We start from the raw sequence: 25,339 nt of genomic DNA, 5'->3' as shown, positions 1-25,339 counted from the left end.
ATATTAGAATAGGTAAGAACAAACCAGCAGAAGTAGTGTATTTGGACTTTTAGAAGGTCCCACATGAAGTTGGGAAGTTGAGACTAGTGGAGTGCCACAGATTTTAGTGCAGGGACCCCAACGTTTAATGATCTATAATATTAATGGCTTGAATTCAGGAATTTATCGTATGCTTAAATTCAAAGTTGTATTCCATCAGAAAAAAATTGCAAATAATTTAAAGGATAAATATTTTTTACTCTTGCAAATTTGAGGTCTGTATGCAAAAATAATTAAGTTAAAATTATGAATTTATAATTTTTTTTATTGATCAGTGAAGTTTTCCCCAAAAATATAATCATTTTACGATATTTTTGAGGTCTTTGAGTGTAAACTGATGCAATCTGATTTAATTATTTGTAATTATTTACAAAAAATATTTTATATATTAGTTTTGGGATTAGATTAACTTGGGGGGAGTCACTATGATTTTTTTTGTAATTTGTAGTTTTTTTTAGTTTTTAGATTTTAGGTTTTTTTAGATTTTCAACATATATTTGTTAATTTTTTATTATGTAGCTATGTTGTAATGTTCTTAATTTTTGACATTTTATTTGTTGAATAAATAAAATATTTTTAAAAAGTATCGTATGCCGATGAAGTTAAGCTGCGTGACAAAGTGAGTTGGGAGGATAAAGAGTTTAAAGATAGGTTAAGGACATGGCAGATGAGATGTAGAAGAATGTAAGATCATCCATTTTGCTAGAAAAAAGGCTTTTTTTAAAAATGGCATGAGCTTGAAAAGTATTTGTGCTTATTGGGTTATTGATGTCCTTGTGCATACATTATTGGAAGTTAATATTTTGCTATGTCAAACATAGGAAGGCAAGCTATAATTTGTTTTTGTTAACTGTTTTGTGCTTGTAGAAGCTTGTGTGGCTACGTTGTCAATCAATTTATGTATTGTAATTAATTGTTGAGCCAAGGACTCTTACATTTTCAACAATAAATCTATGCAAGAAGATAAATGAGCTGAAGGCCACTATTCTCTCAAACTGCTGGATAATTCCATTGGGTTATATCACTTTCTTTGTCATAAACTGTGACCCAGCTTGAGGAGATTCATGGCTCTGTTATCTATTTGGGCATTGTAGAGGGTCATGCAACCTTCTGTCTGGAACCTGGTGGGAATGTGGATTGTGAAGGGTCACATGACCCCTCCGTCTGCCATCACCCGCCAATCAAGATTGGATTCTATCCATCCATTGGTGCACACGTGACCATTGGCCCCTTTAATCACTAGTGATCACCTGGGCTGGACCCTCCAGCTTATTGAATTACAAAAGTCCACCACGTGCAGTCGCTCTCTCTTTTGTTCCAGTCCTGAGACAAACCCTTTTCTACTCCAGGTTGCAAACTGTGGACAATGCTGAAGGAGTTCTTCGTAAGGTGCATTAAACAGGGATCGGGGCTGTTAGATAGCATTGGAACCATGCCCACACTAGACAAGGAATGACGGGTAGTGTATTATAATCCTTGGTTTGTTATAAGTTTGTACACAATTGCTAGTGTCGGTAGTGTTAAGTCTGTTGAGATTGTTTAGTGATTGAGATTATCAGTCTGTGTTATCGTGTGTTTTAATAAAGATCCTTCCGGAGTTCTACCTGTATCCAAACTCACCAAACCTTTCTCTTCCCACACAACAGGCATGGATTACTGAGGGAGAAAGAAGTCCAAATGACTCTTATCGACCTGTGAATCACGAGTCATTTCCACCATTGGAAATTCTGCTATCAAATCAGTTGAGACGCTCATCTTCATGCCTGAGTGAACAGTATGTTTTGTATTACGCTGTGATTAAACGGCCTGTGGTCTATTTGTGTGCTGACAATTCTCATTACTCTGTAAAATATACTGCACAGCAAAGGAATTTACGTTGCGCTTAAGGTCCATATGTTGTACACTATCTGCATAAACAAGAAATCTCTCTCAAGCTTTTCCTTTCAAAATCCTACACTTACAAAACCCTATTAAAACATTAGTCATTTCCTGTTAATTTTTACCAATCTTTCATGAATGTGAGGATTTTACTGAGAATTAATGTTCATGTCTGCCTTGCTACACTGAAATCTCTCATTTCTGAGATGGAAGATTTCGTCCAAAGTACTGAGAACCTTAATCTGTACCAAACATGTTTCTTCCTGTCGTTAACATTATAGGAGAATGCACATCTACAGATGTGTGGTGGAAAGTGTGCTGACTGGCTGCATCACTACCTGATATGGGGACACCAATGCCCCCTGTGGTAAACCACTGTTACATGAATTTGTCTCAACCTCAGTCTTTTGAGTGATTGATGGTGCACAAATTTTATTCACTAAAATTTTGGCCAATGGAGCAGATCCTGAAGCCAAAAAAGTTGGAAATCGGCCTTGAATCACCTGACGCTTCTATCAACTTGGAACTCTAGCTACGCTACTTTGAAGCATTCCTGAAGGCACCTTCAGCCATCGTGCGGTCAGAGACCGATAAATTGCAGGTACTGCACTCCCGAGTCGACATCCATGATCATGGAGACCACGTTGTACCAGGACACCATGGACATTCTTAAAGGCCAGTACTTGTGGAAGATCAACGTTTTCTATGCCAGGCACCCAATGAGTTGAACACTGAGTACCTTCAAGCCCTGCAAGCCCTCAGAAGGGCCTGTGAATGCAAGGCCATGACTTCTGCCGAGTTCACTGAGGACCTGATCAGGATCAGGTCGAACTACATCCGCCAAAGACTTTTAGAACAAGGGGAACTCAATCTGCGGAGAGCAGTTGAGCTGGCAGGTACTCAACAGATAACACAGCCACCTCATGGTTACCCAGGTGCCATCATCTTAGGACGTACTGGGGAGGAGTCACGTGATGGAGTAGTGGCCAGTCAGGGAATTCCAGCCCTCTCCCGAAAAGTTTAAAAAAAACACACAAAGCACAAAGGTACAAGATTAAAATTTATAATAAAGTAAAAATAAAGGTGAGAAGAAAAGAGCAGCGAAGAGAGAAAAGTCAAAACCAACGGGAAGAAAAGAGGAAGAAAGAATGTCGGAAGATGAAAGTGAAGGCCTTACCTGTCCGAAGAGGCCCACCGCAGAGAGAGAAGCCCGCTCCTGCAGGTCAGTGGAAGTCCCGGGCTCGGGACTACAAAAATGGCGCGCAGAGCCGAGTAAAAGTGCACAACCGCGCATGAAAAGAAACACACTGACGGGAGGGGGGAACAGCTGCGGAGTCGATCTCCACAGCTGAAAGAATATATGGAATCAGTGAAAGAATGGCAATTACAAGAATTTAATGAGATAAAAAGAAGAATTAAGAATGCAGAAGAAAAAATGAATAAAATGGAAATGGCCATATCAGAGATAGGAAAAAGAGTGGAAAATATGGAAGAACGAGAAACAATTGTAGAAATGGAAGTAGAAGACTTAAAAGAGAAATTAGAAGAATCTAATAAAAAAGTTAAAGAGGCACAGGAGCTGTTAGCTCAGAAGATAGATATAATACAAAACTATAATATAAGAAATAATATAAAGATAGTGGGCCTTAAGGAAGATGAAGAAGGCAAGAATATGAGAGAATTTCTAAAAGATGGGATCCCCAGGGTCCTAGGAAGACCAGAACTACAGGAAGAAATGGAAATAGAGAGGGCACATAGAACTTTACCCCCAAAACCACAACCACAGCAAAAACCAAGATCCATTTTAGTAAAATTCTTAAGATATACAACAAGAGAAAATATATTGGAGAAAGCAATGAAGAAAGTAAGAGAGGACAAAAAGCCACTGGAATATAAAGGTCAAAAAATTTTTTTCTATCCAGACATAAGTTTTGAACTCCTGAAGAAGAGGAAGAAGTTCAATACAGCAAAAACGATCTTATGGAAAAAAGGATATAAATTTATGTTAAAGTACCCAGCGGTACTTAAAATAGTTATTCTAGGGCAACAAAACAGACTATTCTCAGATCCAGAGGAAGCAAGGAAATTTGCAGAACAACTACAAAACAAGCAGAGAGATGAAGACATGTAATGAGAGTAAAAATGACCACGAACTATATATATGTGTGTAAAGGGGTATATGTGTGTATATATATAGTGTGTATACATGAATGTATCCGTATTTAGAGGAAAATATATAGAGTACAGACAAGAAATAATAAGGGAGGGAAAGGAAATAGAGGGAATAAGGAGGGAATTAAAAGAGTGACCTTTGTTACATATGAAAATTGAAATCTTTTCTGGGGGGGGCTGGGTGGGGAGGAGTTACGGTCACTACAAAATCAGATTGAATTTGCAAATCCAAATGGAGAGGGGAGATGTGGTTGTCCGACAAGGGATAAAGGGCAACTCAGGAGGGGGAGGGGAGAATGGGGTTAAAGAAGTTTTAAATAGGAGAATAAGGAAAATGTTTGATGTTTTAGAAATGTTGTCTTATAAAGTGTTCAAAACAAGAAAGAAGAAATGGATAAGAAGGAAAGGTGATGATGGAGAAACGGAAAGGGAAGATAAACAAAGTATGAAATGGCTACGCTGAACTATATGACTTTAAATATTATCAGAATACATAACCAAATTAAAAGGAAGAAACTGCTAAATTTACTGAAAAAAATAAAAAATTGATATAGCATTTGTGCAAGAAACACATTTAACTGAATTGGAGCACAAGAAATTAAAGAGAGATTGGGTAGGACACGTAACAGCAGCGTCGTATAATTCAAAAGCAAGAGGAGTAGCTATATTAATTAGTAAAAATGTGCCAATTAAAATAGAAGAGGAAATAATAGATCCAGCAGGGAGATATGTAATGATAAAATGTCAGATATATTCGGAGTTTTGGAATCTACTCAATGTATATTCACCTAACGAAGAAGATCAAAAGTTTATGCAAGATATTTTTTTGAAGATAGCAGATACGCAAGGGAACATATTAATAGGAGGGGATTTCAACCTGAATTTGGATTCAAATATGGACAAAACTGGGAAAAAAATTAACAGAAAGAACAAAGTAACCAAATTTATAATTAAATCGATGGAAGAAATGCAACTTTTGGATATATGGAGGAAACAACACCCAAAGGAAAAGGAATATTCATATTACTCGGCTAGACATAAAACATACTCAAGAATAGACCTATTATTGTTATCAGCTCGTATGCAAGATAGAGTAAGAAAAACAGAATATAAAGCTAGAATATTATCGGACCATTCACCCTTAATATTGACAATAAAGTTAGAGGACATCCCTCCAAGAATGTATAGATGGAGATTAAACTCCATGTTACTCAAAAGGCAGGATTTTAGAGAATTAATTGAAAGACAAATTAAAATGTATTTTGAAATAAACACGGAAAGCGTTCATTAGAGGGCAAATAATAAGTTATGTAACCAAGATGAAGAAGGACTATAATCAGGAAACAGAGCAGTTGGAAAGGGAAATAGTAAATATAGAAAAAGAATTAGCAATGAAGGAAGACACAACTAAAAGAAGAGAATTGGCAGATAAAAAAATAAAATATGAAACACTACAAACATATAAGGTGGAGAAGAATATTTAAACTAGGGGAAAAAACACACAAAATTCTAGCATGGCAGCTTAAGACAGAACAAGCTAAGAAAATGGTATTGGTATCAAGGAAAAAAGACAAACAAATCACATATAATCCAATGGAGATCAAGGAAAACTTTAGAGAATTCTATGAACAATTATACCAAACTGAAAACGAAGGGAAAGAAGGGAAAATAGATGAATTTTTAACTAAAATTGAACTACCAAAATTACAAATAGAGGAACAAAATAAATTAACAGAACCATTTGAAATAGTAGAAATACAAGAGATAATAAAAAAATTACCAAATAATAAAACACCAGGAGAGGATGCATTCCCAATAGAATTCTATAAAACATTTAAAGATTTATTAATTCCTCCCCTCCTGGAAGTAATCAACCAGATTGATAAAACACAAAGCTTACCAGATTCATGTAAAACAGCAATAATTAAAGTAATAATAAAGCAAGGGAAAGATCCACTCGCACCAGCGTCATATAGACCAATATCATTACTTAACACAGATTATAAGATAATAGCTAAACTATTATCAAACAGATTAGCAGAGTATGTACCGAAAATGGTAAATCTAGACCAAACTGGATTTATTAAAAAAAGACGCACAACAGATAATATTTGTAAATTTATTAACTTAATTCATGCAGTAGAAGGGAGTAAAGCGCCAACAGTAGCAGTTGCTTTAGACGCAGAGAAGGCCTTTGACAGAGTAGAATGGAATTATTTATTCAAAGTATTGCAAAAATTCAGTTTACCAGAGAAGTATATTAATTAGATTAAAGCATTATATAAGGGGCCATTGGCGAAAGTGACAGTAAATGGATATATATCAAAGCAATTTAACTTAAGCATGTCAACACGGCCACTATCACGCTTATTGTTCGCGTTAGCTATAGAACCACTAGCAGAATTGATAAGAACAGAAAATAATATAAAAGGGATAAAAATAAAAGACAAGGAATATAAAATCAGTTTATTTGCGGATGATGTTATAGTATACTTAACAGAACCAGAACTATCAATAAAAGAATTATATAAGAAATTGAAGGAATATGGAGAAGTGTCGGGTTACAAGATTAACGTAAATAAAAGTGAAGCAATGCCAATGAATAATGCGGATTTCTCAAAATTTAAGAAGGAATCACCATTCAGCAATAAGATACCTAGATATACAAATAAATAAAAATCTCGGCCATCTATATAAACTCAATTATTATCCACTGATGAAAAAATTACAGGACGATTTAGAGCATTGGAAAGATTTACCATTAACACTAATAGGAAGGATAAACTGTATTAAAATGAACATTTTCCCAAGGATATTATACCTATTTCAGGCATTGCCAATACACTTGACAGAGAAATTCTTCAAGGAGTTAAAGAAAATAATAAGGAAATTTTTATGGAAAGGGGGGAAATCGAGGATAGCACTAGATAAATTAACAGAATGGTATAAACAAGGAGGCTTACAACTGCCAAACTTTAAAAATTATTATAGAGCCGCACAATTAAGATACCTATCAGATTTTTATCAAACAAGGGAAAAGCCAGATTGGACTAGATTAGAATTAGATAAAATAGGAGAAAAGATACCTGAACACATATTATATAAATGGGATGAAAAATTGGTACAACATAGAAGTTCTCCAGTATTACATCATCTACTCAATATTTGGAAGATTCATGTAGAAAGGAATAAAACAAATTATCAATTACCAAAACTAATATTGACGCAAAATAAGTTACTCCCTTTTACAATAGATAACCTTTCCTTTATAGAATGGGAGAAAAAAGGGATCAAAAGAATAGAAAATTGTTTTTTAGGAAATAGATTATTATCCTTTGAACAAATGAAAGATAAATACAATATAACTCAAGATACAGTGCTGGCATATTACCAATTGAGATCCTACTTGAAGGACAAATTAGGAAGCAGTCTGAGGCTACCAGAGGGAAGTAACTTTGAATATGTGATTACAGATACAATGATAATCAAAAGATTTATAACAAATATGCATATTAAACTGCAAGAAAAGGAGAATGAGGAAACAAATGGTAAAACTAAACAAAAATGGGAACAAGATTTAAATATAAAGATAAAAAAGGAAACATGGGAGAAGTTATGTTCTGGACCGATGAGAAATACAATAAATATGAGGTTACGTATGATACAATATAACTGGATACACAGGCTATACATTACACCTCAAAAGTTAAATAAATGGGACCCAACAGTATCTGATAGATGTTTTCAATGTAAAAAAGAAATGGGAACAACAATTCATGCAATTTGGACATGTGAGAAAGTAGAAAAATTTTGGGAAGATCTAAACCAAATATTAAATAAAATTACAGAAAACAATATACCAAAAAATCCAGAGATCTTTCTCCTAAGTAACATAAAAAAACAAAGAATTTGGAATTGATCTGGATGGTGCACAAAAAAAGATTTGTTAAGATAGCTCTAGCCATAGCAAAAAAATGTATTATGTCAACCTGGAAATTGGAAGATAATTTGAAAATACAACAATGGTATATAGAAATGAATAAATGTATTCCATTAGAAAAAATAACATATAGTTTAAGAAATAATATTGAAATATTTGAACAAATATGGGAGCCTTACATGAAACACAATAGAGAAAACCTTCCGGGGACATTCGCTACCTAAATTATCAAAAGGAGAAGGAAATGAAAAGAATTGACTCAGTGGAATTTCTTGTTTATTTTTATTGAACGACAACATTGTTTGACTGGTTTAATGATTCCTAGATTTTGTACTTTAAATGGATGGGGGGGGAAGTACGGAGGGTGGGATGGGAGGAGGGAAGGGGGGGAGAAAATGGCACTGTATATATTTGAAAAGTAAAAAGTATGTATCATGGTCAATGTGGTTTATGGTGTGAAAAATAAAAAATTTAAAAAAAAAATCTTAGGACGTACCGCCACTCCTTCACTCCACTAACAAGTCAATCACGGCAGTAATGCTCCACAAACGCCTCCCACTGCTCTGGCCCAGTTCTGTTGGTGACCTGACCACAGCCGCGGTACTCCGGGAGCACCAGAAGTGCTTCTGAGGCCTGGGCAAGCACCAGAGGAAACATTGCCCAACGAATGATTCCACCTGCTCCAGCTGCGGGAGAAGGGACACTATGCCAAAGTGTGTAAGTCAAAACCCCTTCCTAGCAGCACCACATGTGGGCCCTAACGGTGACCCAACACTGGCCTCCATCACACTCGACCAGGACAACCTGCATCAGCTCGCCAGGTCAATGATGGACATTAAGGTAGACAGCCATGTGACGAGTTGCCTATTCGACAGTGGGAGCCCAGAGAGCTTCATACATCCTGATACGGTGTGACACTTCTCCTTCGCAGTAACAGCGGTGAACCAGAAGGTTTCCTTGGCCTCTTGATCACATATGGCAGATGTCTGGGGCTACTGTGTACTGCGGGATACAGTCTGTAAAGACTTTAAACCTTTAGTAATGCTGCATCTCTGTGCTGCCGTGCTATTGGGACTTGATTTTCAATGTCACTTTTAAAGTGTAATGATGGACTTTGATGGGCCCCATCCGCCATTACTGTCACCTACCGGCAATTTTCAAACTGACCGCTGCACTCCACCTACACCCCCCCCCCCCCACCCCCGCATTGTACAACCAAGTCACCCATCTCGCATGGCCTGCTGGCTCTCCACACTTAAAATCACTCCTCCAGCATTGTTCGCCAATATCATCCTGACTGTAAACCTGTCACCACAAAAAGTAGATGGTTCAGCACTAGGTTCAGAGCCTTAATTCAGGCAGAGGTACAGCATTTACTGAAGGATGGGCTCATTGAAGTCATCACCAGCCCTTGGGGAGAGCAGGTAGTAGTAGTGAAGAATGGGGAAAAGAACAGGACAGGCATTGACTATAGCCAACAGGTACACACAATTAGATGCATACCCCCTCCCCTGCATAGCCAACAAGGTGAACTAAAACGGTTGCACAGAATCAGTTTTTTCTTCCATCAACCTGAAGTTGGCAAATCACCAGATCCCGGAGGTCCGCCAATACACTGGGTTCGTAACAGATAGCCACCTCTTCCATTTCCTGCGGATCCCCCTTCGGTGTTATGAACAGTGTCTTGGTCTTCCATTGGGAGATGAGTACGAGCTGCGGCCTACTTTCCCCATACCTTAATAATTTCACCATCTGTGGCCATGACGCCAACCTCCAGAAATTCCTCCAAACTGCCAAGTTCCTTAACCTCATATAAGGCAAAGTGCACATTTTGCACAACCCACCTTGCCATCCTCGGCTCTGTCATTGAAAACTAAGTTATTGGCCCAGACCCTGACCACATGAGGCTGCCCCTGAAATTTCCACTTCCCCACAGCCTTGAGGCCCTGAAAAGGTATCTTGGGTTCTTCTCGTATTTTGCCTAATGGGTTCCTAATTGTGCAGACAAGGCCTACCCCTCATCAAATCCACATCCTTCCCTTTGATGGCAGAGGCTCGTGCAGCCTTTAACTGCATCAAGTTGGACATTGCCAAGGCCACAATGAATGTTCTGGACGAATCCATCCCATTCCAGGTGAAAAGCAATAAGTCAGACTTCTCCCTGGCTGCCACCCTTAATCAGGCAGGCAGACTAGTTGGTTTCTTTTCCCGTACAATACAGGGCCCCGGAATTCGACACTCCAGAAGAGTCCCTTGCCAGTGTCGAGGCAGTGTGGCACTGGCACCATTACCTGGCTGGCAAATGATTTACCCTGCTAACTGACCAACATGCAGTTGTGTTCATGTTTAACAACCAGCAGCGGGACAAAATTAAAAACGACAAGATACTGAGGTGGAGAATTGAACTGTCCACCTACAATTTTGATATCTTGTACCAGCCGGGGAAACTTAATGAGTCACCAGACGCCCTGTCCCACGGACGTGTGCCAGTGTGCAGATTGACCACTTACAAACTCTCCAAAATGATCTCTGCCACCCTGGAGTTACCACTTTTGCTGTACTCCATCAAAGAGATCAGATCCATGACCAAGAACTGCCAGGTCTGCGCTGAGTACAAAACACACTTCTACTGGCCAGACAGGGCACAGTTGATAAAAGCTTTCATCCCCTTTGAGTGCCTCAGTGTTAACTTTAAAGGTCCCTTGCCCTCCACAAACCTCAACAAGTATTTCCTCAATGTCATTGATGAATACTCCTGTTTCCGTTTGCCATCCCCTGCCCTGACATGACAGCTGCCATAGACATCAATGCCCTGCACTGTCTCTTCACTCTGTTCAGCTTCCCCAGCTATATCCACAGTCACTGGGGGTCCTCTTTTATGAGTGACAAGCTGTGCCAGTACCCGTTGGCCAGTGGCATTGCCATGAGCAGGAACACTAACTATAACACCCCGGAGGAACAGGCAAGTGGAAAGGGAGAATGCCACGGTGTGAAAAGCTGGACATGATCTGGGGGCCTTCCAGTCTCTCCCTGGCAAGAGGTCCTTCAAGAGGCACTCCACTCTGTCAGGCCCCTTCTATGTACTGCCATGTGTGCCACCACACAAAGTACATAAGTTTCCGTTCCCAGGAAATCTGTGACAGGCACCACGCTTCCGGCGTGGCTGACATCCCCGGGGCCAATCCTACTCTGGCTGCACATGAGGAGCCATCTAGGGGCCTCTGGTCAAAAGGGTCCATCTCCTCCACGCCAACCCCCAATATGCCTACGTAGTGTATCCTGTCGGACACAAGAACACTGTCTCCATTAGGGATCTGGCTCCTCCAAGGAGCCTGGAGATCTCCACTGATCACCCACGGCCCCCTCACCACACACTATGAACCTGATCCATGGTACCCTTCCTCTTCTTCAACAGAGGATACACCAGGGTCGTCGTCACTTACCCACCAGCACAGCAGGTGCTCGAAACTGTCCGGGATCTCATCACTGCACCGCAGCCACAACTGGTACTACGACAGTCCCAACAAATGACCAGACTACCTGAGAGTCTTAACTTGTGACTTTGTAAGCACCACTGGACTCTTAAAAAATGAAGGGTTAACATGGTAAACCACTGTTGCATGTACTTGTCTGGTCAGGCACACCCATTGGCCAGCTGTACCTGTGGCCCACCCCCCCCACAGGCTCCTGTATAAAGGTGACTATTCCACAGTCCCCTCCCAAGTGCAGGACAGTTGAGCAGTATGGATATGCCTTTGTTCTTTAGTGAATAAAAGCCTATTGGTTTCTCAACCTCAGTCTTTGAGTAATTGATGGGAGCATCACCCCTGAGCGTAAAGCCCAGGACGTCACAGGTAAAACCCTCCCCACCATCAGGAACATCTACAGGGAACGCTGCCGTTGGAGAGTAGCAGCAATCATCAAGGATCCACACCACCCACCACACGCTCTGTTCTCACTGCTGCCCTCGGGAAAGAGGTCTAGGTGCCTCACACCACCAGGTTCAGGAATAGCTGCTTCCCCTCAACAACAAACTCAATTAGGGACTCATTCAAGGACTCTTACTTTTGCACTTTATTGGTTTTTTTCTCTCTATCTTGCAGTCAGTTTATGCAGTTTTTTTTTAGTTGTCTACATGTATACATTGAGTACATTTTTTTTGCACTACCAATAAGGTAATTCTGCCTCATCCACAGGAAAAAGAACCTCTGGATTTTATGTGATGCCATGTATGCACTCTGAAATCTGAAATAGGACAGTGTGGGATGAGTTTTTCTTTTTAAAAAACCCATCCCAGGCTTTCTCCGGACATATTTGCCAGGGCAGCGTAGTGAGATCCTCATCCTGAATATTACCTGTACTATTTTAGCACCAAGCTATTTCTTACAAACAAGTTTCAACAGTTCAGTCTCAATTGTCAAGTCATAAATCAACATTAACAAGAAAATATGAACAGCAGAACATCAGAATCAGAATTTATTGTCATGAACAAGTCACGAAATTCATTGTTTTGAGGCAGCATCATTTAAACCATCTTACAACAATTAATAAAAATAATGCACAAAAAGTCAAAGAAAGGCAGAGTCTTTGGTTCATTGATCATTCAGGAATCTGATAGCAGCCGGGAAGAAGCTGTCCTTGTGCCGTTAACATAAACAGGCCACCAAATTGTTAAAAACATCATCATTTATAGCATCTAGGTTGGATCGTATAATAAATTCTCTGCTCCATTTAATGAGAACCCAAACATGTATTTTTTTTTCTTTGATGAAGAGCTCAAGCCTGAGTCGTCGGTTATGTATCTCTGCATTTGCTACATAAATGAAACTGACCTGATGAGTTTCTCCAGCATTTTGTGTTTTCTTTTTCTTGTTTTTTTTTTCGTAGCCTTTATCGTAGGTCATTTTTATGTGTCAATTTTTTTGTTTACAAGTTTAAAGTACAAAGCTAAGGGAAAAGTGACATTAAAATACAGTAAAACCCATAATCCTTTGGTCGCTCTTTTTGGTACATCTGAAGAGGATGATGTTCTTTTAACTCCAATCAAATGTCACACTCTTTCTTTTGGCCAGACCTGCAATACTGTTTAGATGGAAGGATGCTGCCCCTCACCCACCCCCCCACCCCCCACCCATGCTCAGTATCTGAAGGATATTATGTCCTGCTTTAATTTAGAAAAGATTTGTTACTTAATTAATAACTCAAATATAAGGTTTCAAATGTTGTGGGGAATATTCCTGAATTATTTTCATAACCTTTAGGTGTAATATAAATCTTGAATTTTAGTACATTGCCGTTTTACTCCAGGAATGAAGTACAATTTTTTTAGCCATATAACTTTGGTATGGGGATGTGGTTTATCCATGATAAAATTATTATCAGGAGTGCTTTTGTATTATGGATGCATTCTATGTACTTTTATATTTTGCTGAGCTATGTAATGAAAGTGACTTTATTTTATAATTGTTTTGTACATACATGTTTATTTGTGTAAAACCAATAAAAATATTAAAGAGAAAAAAAAAACAAAAAAAAAAAACAGTAAAACTCCTGGTATCGGGCACCTATGGGGATTGGTAGATGCCAGATAAGTGAATTTTCTGGTTGCTTGACTGTATTGCCTGACTAGCAAACTAACAGCGAGGCATACCAATTTTGAAACTTGCATTTTTACCTAATTATTTTCCGTGATTTTTTTGCTGATTGCTTGAGGTTGTCGGTCGCTTGAATTCCAGATAACAGGGGTTTTACTGTATTGTCCTCTATATCCAAAATGTGCTCCAGCCCCCATGGTGCCCTAGTCCCAGACTCCCACAATAAGCCAATGGACAGCACCCCACCCCCTTCAGGATATCTTGGCACAGACAATCTTGAGGAGGAGCACACAGACACCTCTGGTGGACTCCCCACCCCATAGTCACTCCCACTGCCCGGACCTGTGAATAGCTACCCTGGAAAAGCCCAGGAGTAGACCTACAAGGAGGTCTTGAGATCAGTTCAGCCCTCTCCACACTGAGTGCCCAAAGACCAAACTCATGAAACCAGAACTTGAGGAGTAGTCCCCTTGAAATACTCGAAACCTTTCACACTCTAAGGAAGCTAAACTCAGCAGGACAAGCAGAATTAGTGGGAGATAAAGAATGGTCGATGATTTGGGATGGAACCCAACTCCTATGTACACAGAACAGGCTGTGTGTTTGGCAGAAATAGGAGAAACTATGGAGTCAAGGAATGAGGAGATGAGTTGTGGGACAAAAGTGGGCCTACGAGGACTGTCCTCTTTGTAGATCTGAGTTCAGGCTGGCCTGGGAGTCTGCAAACCAGTTTACAACCTCTTGCAACAGCTGCATGACCCATCATCATGATAGAGTAGCCATGGAATCTTTGAACTGTGGCCAACCCTGGTTGAACAGAAGCAAGTAAAATGGTTCAAGAGCAACCGGAGAATTTGTGTGGGAAGGGGGTAGGGTGAAGGATGACGGTTCCAGCTGTGAAATTAATTCAAGTCTTTGAGAGGGATCTTTAGCTGTGGGGAGACACTTGGATCACTGGAAACTGCCTCTGTCAAGTTCAAGGCTTGATCATGAATTTCCTTCTCCCAGGTAGCACCAGCTGACCTGTATCTTGCTATTGGGTAGGGAGAGATGCTGCTTGCTTGAAGATGAAAGAAGCAAATTTAATGCCTCCTTGCAAAACTGGCGGCCCACGTTCGCAACCTTAGAGCCTCTTTTGGCTCCTCCAACAGTCCCTTTTAACTAGACTCCAATCTGCTATATCTAGATGTTAGGAGTAAAATGTGAAAGTCTGCAGGTACCGAGGTTGAGGGGAAAAAAGCAACGCTGGAGAAACTCAGCAGGTCAAACAGTTTATAGAACAAAGATAAATATACATAACCAATGGCTCTGCCTTCATTAGGGTATGACTAAATGTAGGCAGGCGCCCAAACAAGGGAAGGAGCACAGTCCCACAGACGTCAATGTGGCTGTGAAAGTGAGTCTGGGTGAGGACATGGTCATAGAGCAGGGATTACACAAGGGGAGCAGTGATAGAGAATCTCACAGAACTCCCTTCAGAGACCAAAGGAGAACTTCTTGAAGGTTAGGCATCCCTTGAAGAGATTTCACAGAGTTTTGCAGTAGATAGAAACATTGGTGCAGGAGTAGGCCATTTGGTCCTTCAAGCCTACAACACCATTCAATATGATCATGCCTGATGAGTACCAGTTACACACACACACAAATATATACACATATACATACACACACATATACACACACATATACACACACATATACACACACACACACACACATATATATATATATATATATATACAAACACACATATATACATATATATACATATACACACACACACACACATATATATATAGACAGATATATACACACACAAACATATACATATATATACACACATATACAAATACACAAATATACACATATATACACACACACATATATACACACACACATATATACACACACACATATATATATATATACACACACATGTATGTATATACACACGCATACACACATAAATATATGCACATATACATACACATACACACACATATATATACACATATACACACAAACATATACATACAAACATATACATACATATATACACATATACACACATATATACATATACACATATATATACATATATACACATATATATATATACATATACACACACACATATACATATACACACACATATTTATACACACACACATATACACACACAAATATATGCACATATACATACACACACATATACATACATACACATATACATATATACACACATATATCCGTATACATATACATATGTATACACACATACACATACATACACACATATACCCATATATACACACACACACACACACACACACACACACACACACACACACACACACACACACACACACACACACACACACACACACACACACACACACACACACACACACACACACACACACCACCTTTGGCTTGGCTTCGCGGGCGAAGATTTATGGCGGGGTAAATGTCCACGTCAGCTGCAGGCTCGTTTGTGGCTGACAAGTCCGATGCAGGACAGGCAGACACAGTTGCAATGGAAAATTGGTTGGTTGGGGTTGGGTGTTGGATTTTTCCACCTTTGTCTTTTGTCAGTGAGGTGGGCTCTGCGGTCTTCTTCAAAGGAGGTTGCTGCCCGCCAAACTGTGAGGTGCCAAGATGCACGGTTTGAGGCGATATCAGCCCACTGGCGGTGGTCAATATGGCAGGCACCAAGAGCTTTCTTTAGGCAGTCCTTGTACCTCTTCTTTGGTGCACCTCTGTCTCGGTGGCCAGTGGAGAGCTCGCCATATAACACGATCTTGGGAAGGCGATGGTCCTCCATTCTGGAGACGTGACCTACACAGCGCAGTTTGATCTTCAGCAGCGTGGATTCGATGCTGACGGCCTCTGCCATCTCGAGTACTTCGATGTTGGAGATGAAGTCGCTCCAATGAATGTTGAGGATGGAGCGGAGACAACGCTGGTGGAAGCGTTCTAGGAGGCGTAGGTGATGCCAGTAAAGGACCCATGATTCGGAGCCGAACAGGAGTGTGGGTATGACAACGGCTCTGTATACACTAATCTTTGTGAGGTTTTTCAGTTGGTTGTTTTTCCAAACTCTTTTGTGTAGTCTTCCAAAGGCGCTATTTGCCTTGGCGAGTCTGTTGTCTATCTCGTTGTCGATCCTTGCATCCGATGAAATGGTGCAGCCGAGATAGGTAAACTGGTTGACCGTTTTGAGTTTTGTGTGCCCGATGGAGATGTGGAGGGGCTGGTAGTCATGGTGGGGAGCTGGCTGATGGAGGACCTCAGTTTTATTCAGGCTGACTTCCAGGCTAAACATTTTGGCAGTTTCCGCAAAACAGGACGTCAAGCGCTGAAGAGCTGGCTCTGAATGGGCAACTAAAGCGGCATCGTCTGCAAAGAGTAGTTCACGGACAAGTTGCTCTTGTGACTTGGTGTAAGCGTGCAGGCGCCTCAGATTGAAGAGACTGCCATCCGTGAGGTACCAGATGTAAACAGTGTCTTCATTGTTGAGGTCTTTCATGGCTTGTTTCAGCATCATGCTGAAGAAGATTGAAAAGAGGGTTGGCACGAGAACGCAGCCTTGCTTCACGCCATTGTTAATGGAGAAGGGTTCAGAGAGCTCATTGCTGTATCTGACCCGACCTTGTTGGTTTTCGTGCAGTTGGATAACCATGTTGAGGAACTTTGGGGGGCATCTGAGGCGCTCTAGTATTTGCCAAAGCCCTTTCCTACTCACGGTGTCGAAGGCTTTGTTGAGGTCAACAAAGGTGATGTAGAGTCTTTTGTTTTGTTCTCTGCACTTTTCTTGGAGCTGTCTGAGGGCAAAGACCATGTCAGTAGTTCCTCTGTTTGCGCGAAAGCCGCACTGTGATTCTGGGAGAACATTTTCGGCGACACTAGGTATTATTCTATTTAGGAGAATCCTAGCGAAGATTTTGCTTGCAATGGAGAGCAGCGTGATTCCCCTGTAGTTTGAGCAGTCTGATTTTTCACCTTTGTTTTTGTACAGGGTGATGATGATGGCACATATATATATACACATATATATATACACACACACACACACATGAAATGTTCTTCTTACCGTAAGTAAAATCTGTTTCACACCAGCAAAAGGCCCTATTCATGGCCATTCCCCCACCTCTTCCTCCAAACCTCTCAGCGAATAATTCTGATTGTTAATTGCAAGGTGCTGTCCCTGACCTGGGAGTGCTTGATGGGAGAATGTAGAGAAAGCTATAGTAAATACCCAACAGGTCTTTTTTCATCCTTGCCTTTATCCCCAGGCTTCTATTTTGCATGCTTTTGTTTGCTGTTTCTTTTAAAATAACTTTAGTAAAACATCAACAAAAATCCTTAAATTAAGAATTAATGTCCTCAGTTCCTGCATCCACTCCAGTCCTTAAACTGCCCACTGGTCACACACAGAAGGCCACCAGCGAGCCACTGTACACACTGTACTCTCTCTTCCAGGAACACCAGCTCAATGTACATTGCATTGTTTATACCCTGGGGCTGTTTGATGCATTAATGTAGCTTTCCCTGGAATCCAATTTCACAATGAACATGAGCCAGTAACTATCTTTCTTTCGAATCATCATGAGCTGGCATTTATTCAGTGAGAAAATATCAAGTGTCTACAAAAGGTTGAAATTGATATTTTGGACAATGACATCCCTCACAGTCCAAGAGGGGTGTAACATCCGAAGGCATTAAATGCACTTAAACATTAATTATAAGCTTTGAGTGATAATAGTTTAGTTTTTTTTCCAATTTTTAATCCATAAACACCTCTAATGTTGCGAACTGTGGAAGTTCTGCTAAATTCAGAAATGCAAAAGGTACAGATACCAAATCCAGCTCTTCTAAGTTCAAGTGAAACAAAGTCTGCAGATGCTGTGAATGTAGTGAAAACACACAGAAATGCTGGAGGATCTCAGCCTGTCTTGCAGTGTCCGCAGGAGGTAAAGATGTATTACCAACATCTCAGCCCTGAACCTTCAAGGTACAAGTAAAAAGCCAACATGGAAAAAGCCAAAAAGCCAACTCATACTTGAAGAAGGGCTCAGGCCCAAAATCTTTACCTCCTATGGATGCTGCAAAACCAGCTGAGTTCCTCCAGCATTTCTATTTTCACTTCTATGTTCAAGAACAGTTATCATGCTCTCAAATTCCTCCCCCCCCCCAACCCTTACTCCCTCATCATAAACTACAGCAGGACCACAGTCTGCATTTTTGAAACATTACTTTTCTTTCTTAAACAAACTGCAATTATCTCTTCATCCGTTTATATTTATTATCTCTTTTTCAGCTTTGGCCTATTGGGGTAATTTAATATATTGCCTCATTGTCTGGTACGGAGGCACCAACACACAGGACAAGAGAAAGCTCCGGACGGTTGTTAACTCAGCCTGTGACATCACAGGCACCAGTCTTTGATCCATCGAGGACATCTATAACAGATGGCATCTTAAGAAAGAAGCCTCTATCCTCAAGGACCCTCACCACCCTGGCCATGCCCTCTTCACTCTGCTACCGTCAGGGAAAAGGAACAGGAGCATAAAGGCGAGCACTCAGCAGCACAAGGACAGCTTCTTCCCCATTCCTGTTGACTTCCTGAACAACAGACATTGCCTTACTTTCACTTTTTCTTGCTCTATTTTTTTTTATTATGTAAGGTGCCCTCATATATACAGGTTTGCACTTTGATGGTTCCGCAAAACTCATTGATGTGTTCACAACAATAAATTCTGATTCTGAATTGAGTTGGTGCATCAGTGCAGCTGTTTGGCTGAAGCAAAGAAGAATTTCAGTGCATCTGTTTGTTGTGTTCATGTAAATGATAAATTCTCATTACTCATTCTCATAGAGTCATCAATTCATACAACAGAGAAACAGACTATTTGGCCCATCATCTGTATGCCAAGTACCAAGTACACATTCACACTAAACTCTTTATTCTTTCCACATTCTTCTCAATGCTCTCACTCACCTCCTTTAGAATGGCCAACCCAACAACTTTAGGATACAAAAGAGAAGCAGAGGACTTACAGGAAACTGACACGGCCACAGGAAGAATGTGCAAATTCCCCAAAGACTGCTCCCCAAGGTCAGGATTAAACCTGCATCATCGGAGCGGAGAGAGGCAGGGGCTCTGTTAGCACACTGCTTCTACCCCACTCCTCGACATTTCTTTATGCCCAGAGAGCCCCCCAACTTTTAGTGCAAGCCTTCATTTTGACTCAGTGTAGGCCAAAGACCAAACCAGGGACTGTCATGAACTGCACCCACAGCTGAAACAAAGTGGGTCTTAGACAGAAACTCTGTGACTGTCAGCTCTGATACATCAGAATCCCCACATCTCAGAGCAGACATCATAATTCAATATTACATGTCAGACCTCCTAGAATCATCATTTTATTTCCAGAACCACAACCTGTTGACATTTTTAAGTACAGAAATTAAATAATCTTTAAAAAGGAGAAAATTTGGCAATTCCATGCAAAATTACTCGAGGAGAAAAATAGATGTGATGAAGAATCCCTGAGGAACAAGTCACTGAACTGATTCAAGGCAGCAGTCAGTGCTAATGAAAAACCTGCTGGAAGAATTCAGCAGGTCAAATAGTATCCATGGAAGTAAAAGATTTGTCAATATATCAAGGTGGAACTCTTCATCAGGAAGATGCAGGTTTGGAGGAGTCACGTGATGGAGTAGTGGCCGGACGGTGAACTCCAGCCCTCTCCAGAAAAGTCGGGAAAAACAAAGGAAAACACAAAGGCACAGAAATAAAAGTTACAGAAAAGTGAGTATAAAGGTGGAAAGAAGATGGCGACAAAAAAAGAAAAATCGAAAGCAACGGTAAGAAGAGAGGAAGAGAAGACAAAGGAGGAAAAAGGTGAAGGCCTTACCTGTCCGAAGAGGCCCGCTGCGGAGAGAGAAACCCGCTCCCTCAGGTCGGTAAATAATGGACTACAAAAATGGCTCGCAGAGCCGAGTAAAAGTGCGCAACCGCGCATGAAAAAAAACACACCGACGGGAGGGGGGACCAGCTGGGGAGTCGATCTCCACAGCCGGCAACGACAGCTGCAGAACACCTGCAGCAAGAAGAGACCACAGAAGACAATAGAAACAAGAAAGAAGAGGAGGAAAGGGCACCAAAGAAACAACAGATGGTCAACCCAGAGGAAGAAGAAGAGGAAGAGGAAGAGTACAGTGAAATAGAAGAAGAAAAGAAAGGCAAGGTAAAGGATATACTTGCTCTTATTAAAGGATACATGGAGTCATTTAAAGAATGGCAAACACGGAGGAGTCACGCGATGGAGTAGTGGCCGGACAGTGAACTCCAGCCCTCTCCAGAAAAGTCGGGAAAAACAAGAGAAAACACAAAGGCACAGAAATAAAAGTTACAGAAAAGTGAGTATAAAGGTGGAAAGAAGATGGCGACAAAAAAAGAAAAATCGAAAGCAACGGTAAGAAGAGAGGAAGAGAAGACAAAGGAGGAAAAAGGTGAAGGCCTTACCTGTCCGAAGAGGCCCGCTGCGGAGAGAGAAACCCGCTCCCTCAGGTCGGTAAATAATGGACTACAAAAATGGCTCGCAGAGCCGAACAAAAGTGCGCAAACGCGCATGCGCGAAGTTTCGCGCATGCGCGATGCGAATGAAAAAAAAACACACCGACGGGAGGGGGGACCAGCTGGGGAGTCGATCTCCACAGCCGGCAACGACAGCTGCAGAACACCTGCAGCAAGAAAAGACCACAGAAGACAATAGAAACAAGATAGAAGAGGAGGAAAGGGCAACAAAGAAACAACAGATGGTCAACTCAGAGGAAGAAGAAGAGGAAGAGTATGGTGAAATAGAAGAAGAAAAGAGAGGCAAGGTAAAGGATATACTTGCTCTTATTAGAGGATACATGGAATCATTTAAAGAATGGCAAACACAGGAATTTAAGGATTTAAGAAAAAGAATAAACAACACAGAGGAGAAAATAATTAAAATGGAGATGACCTTAACAGAAATGGGAAAAAAAATGGACAAGATGGAAGAGCGGGCAGTAGCAGCAGAAATGGAGGTAGAAGACTTAAAAAAGAAATTGGAGAAATCTAATAAAAAAACTAAAGAGACACAAGAACTACTAGCTCAAAAAATAGATACAATGGAAAACCATAACAGAAGAAATAACATAAAGATAGTGGGCCTTAAGGAAGATGAAGAAGGCAAGAATATGAAGGAGTTTATAAAAGAGTGGATCCCTAAGACCCTAGGATGTCCAGAACTACAGCATGAAATGGAAATAGAAAGGGCACATAGAGTATTGGCCTCTAAACCACAACCACAACAAAAACCAAGATCTATTGTAGTAAAATTCCTAAGATATACTACAAGAGAAAAGGTACTGGAGAAGACAATGGAAAAAGTAAGAGAGGGCAACAAACCACTGGAGTATAAAGGGCAAAAAATCTTCATTTATCCAGATATAAGTTTTGAACTCCTAAAGAAGAGAAAAGAGTTCAATACAGCAAAGGCGATTTTATGGAAGAAAGGGTATAAATTTATACTAAAGCATCCAGCGGTATTGAAAATATTTATTCCAGGACAGCAAAACAGACTATTCTCGGATCCAGAAGAAGCACGAAAATTTGCAGAACAATTACAAAAATAGACTGAGGGAGGAAGACGGGTAATGAGAGTTAAAATGATCACGACTGATATGTATGTGGGTAAAGACAAAAATAGACTGAGGGAAGAAGACGGGTAATGAGAGTAAAAATGATCACGATTGATATGTATGCAGGTAAAGAGGTATAAGAGTGAATAGAGACAATGAGCATACATGAATGTATCTGTACTTAGAGGAAAATATAGATAGTATAGACAAGAATTAATAAGGGAAGGTAATGGAATAGAGAGAATAAGGAGGGAATTAAAAGAGGGACCTTTGTGACATATGAAAAGTGAAATCTTTTCTGGGGAGGCGGGGTGGGGAGAAATAGCGGTCACTGCACAATCAGTTGACGCTTGCGAGTGGATTCGCAAATCCAAATGGAGAGGGGAGATGTGGTTGTCCGACAAGGGATAAAGGACAACTCAGGAGGTGAAGGGGAGATTGGGGATAAATAAGATAGAAATAGGAGAATAAGGAAAATGTTAGATGTTGTAGGAATGTTGTCTTATGAAGAGTTGAAAATAAGAAAACAGAAATGGAAAAGGAGGAAAGGTAATGATGGAAAAACGGAAAGAGAAGATAAACAAAATATAAAAGGGCTACGCTGAACTATATGTCTTTAAATATTAATGGAATACATAACCAAATTAAAAGGAAGAAACTACCAAATTTAAATGAATAAATGTATTCCATTAGAAAAAAAAATAACATATTGGTTAAGAAATAATATTGAAATATTCGAACAAGTATAGGAGCCTTACATTAAATACAATAGCGAAAACCTACCGGGGACAAACATTACCTAAGTTGATAGAAGGAGAAGGAAAGAAAAGAATGGACTCAGTAGAATTTCTGGTGTAATTTTGTTGAATGACAACATTGTCTGACTGGATTAATGCAACCTAGATTGTATACCTAAAATGGATGAGAGGGGGGGGTGGGGGGGTGGTTTGGGAGGAAAGGGGGGGGGGAGAAAAAGTCACTGTATATGTGTGAAAAGAAATAGTGTATATCATGGCTAATGTGATTTATGGTGTGAAAAATAAAAAAATTTAAAAAAAAAAAAAAAAAAAAATGGCAAACACAGGAATTTAAGGATTTAAGAAAAAGAATAAACAACACAGAAAAGAAAATAAATAAAATGGAGATGACCTTAACAGAAATGGGAAAGAAAATGGACAAGATGGAAGAGCGGGCAGTAGCAGCAGAAATGGAGGTAGAAGACTTAAAAAAGAAATTGGAGAAATCTAATAAAAAAACTAAAGAGACACAAGAACTACTAGCTCAAAAAATAGATACAATGGAAAACCATAACAGAAGAAATAACATAAAGATAGTGGGCCTTAAGGAAGATGAAGAAGGCAAGAATATGAGGGAGTTTATAAAAGAGTGGATCCCTAAGACCCTAGGATGTCCAGAACTACAGCAAGAAATGGAAATAGAAAGGGCACATAGAGTATTGGCCTCTAAACCACAACCACAACAAAAACCAAGATCTATTGTAGTAAAATTCCTAAGATATACTACAAGAGAAAAGGTACTGGAGAAGACAATGGAAAAAGTAAGAGAGGGCAACAAACCACTGGAGTATAAAGGGCAAAAAATCTTCATTTATCCAGATATAAGTTTTGAACTCCTAAAGAAGAGAAAAGAGTTCAATACAGCAAAGGCGATTTTATGGAAGAAAGGGTATAAATTTATACTAAAGCATCCAGCGGTATTGAAAATATTTATTCCAGGACAACAAAACAGACTATTCTCGGATCCAGAAGAAGCACGAAAATTTGCAGAACAATTACAAAAATAGACTGAGGGAGGAAGACGGGTAATGAGAGTTAAAATGATCACGATTGATATGTATGTGGGTAAATACAAAAATAGACTGAGGGATGAAGACGGGTAATGAGAGTAAAAATGATCACGATTGATATGTATGCGGGTAAAGAGGTATAAGAGTGAATAGAGACAATGAGCATACATGAATGTATCTGTACTTAGAGGAAAATATAGATAGTATAGACAAGAATTAATAAGGGAAGGTAATGGAATAGAGAGAATAAGGAGGGAATTAAAAGAGTGACCTTTGTGACATATGAAAAGTGAAATCTTTTCTGGGGGTGGCGGGGTGGGGGGAAATAGTGGTCACTGCAAAATCAGTTGACGCTTGCGAGTGGATTCGCAAATCCAAATGGAGAGGGGAGATGTGGTTGTCCGACAAGGGATAAAGGACAACTCAGGAGGTGAAGGGGAGATTGGGGCTAAATAAGATAGAAATAGGAGAATAAGGAAAATGTTGGATGTTGTAGGAATGTTGTCTTATAAAGAGTTGAAAATAAGAAAACAGAAATGGAAAAGGAGGAAAGGTAATGATGGAAAATCGGAAAGAGAAGATAAACAAAATATAAAAGGGCTACGCTGAACTATATGTCTTTAAATATTAATGGAATACATAACCAAATTAAAAGGAAGAAACTACTAAATTTAAATGAATAAATGTATTCCATTAGAAAAAATAACATATAGGTTAAGAAATAATATTGAAATATGCGAACAAGTATAGGAGCCTTACATTAAATACAATAGCGAAATCCTACCGGGGACAAACATTACCTAAGTTGATGGAAGGAGAAGGAAAGAAAAGAATGGACTCAGTAGAATTTCTGGTGTAATTTTGTTGAATGACAACATTGTCTGACTGGCTTAATGCAACCTAGATTGTATACCTAAAATGGATGAGGGGGGGGTGGGGGGGGTGGTTTGGGAGGAAAGGGGGGGGGGGGGAGAAAAAGTCACTGTATATGTGTGAAAAAGAAATAGTGTATAACATGGCTAATGTGATTTATGGTGTGAAAAATAAAAAATTTTAAAAAAAAAGGAAGATGCAGGTTTGAATAGATGATGAAGGGTTCCGGTCTGAAATGTGGCCAACCCTTTGTCTCACACCTGCTAAATTCCTCCAGCAGGTTGGTGACTACTTCGACTCCGGTATCTGTGGTCTCCTGTATGTCAGCTTTCAGTGACAAATAGGATCAGCATTCCA

General features: G+C 39.9%; 1 protein-coding gene across 1 annotated transcript in view; it reads right to left on the bottom strand.

The window, feature by feature from the left end:
- The window catches only part of plch2a (phospholipase C, eta 2a), a 315,314-nt gene that overhangs the window by 277,814 nt on the left and 12,161 nt on the right, over positions 1 to 25,339 (bottom strand). The window lies entirely within an intron of this gene.

The sequence above is a fragment of the Narcine bancroftii genome, chromosome 2 (genome assembly GCF_036971445.1).
Source record: "Narcine bancroftii isolate sNarBan1 chromosome 2, sNarBan1.hap1, whole genome shotgun sequence".
Taxonomy (NCBI): domain Eukaryota; kingdom Metazoa; phylum Chordata; class Chondrichthyes; order Torpediniformes; family Narcinidae; genus Narcine; species Narcine bancroftii.
Note: the sequence above shows the minus strand (reverse complement) of the source record. Positions and strands in the feature narration are given on the sequence as shown.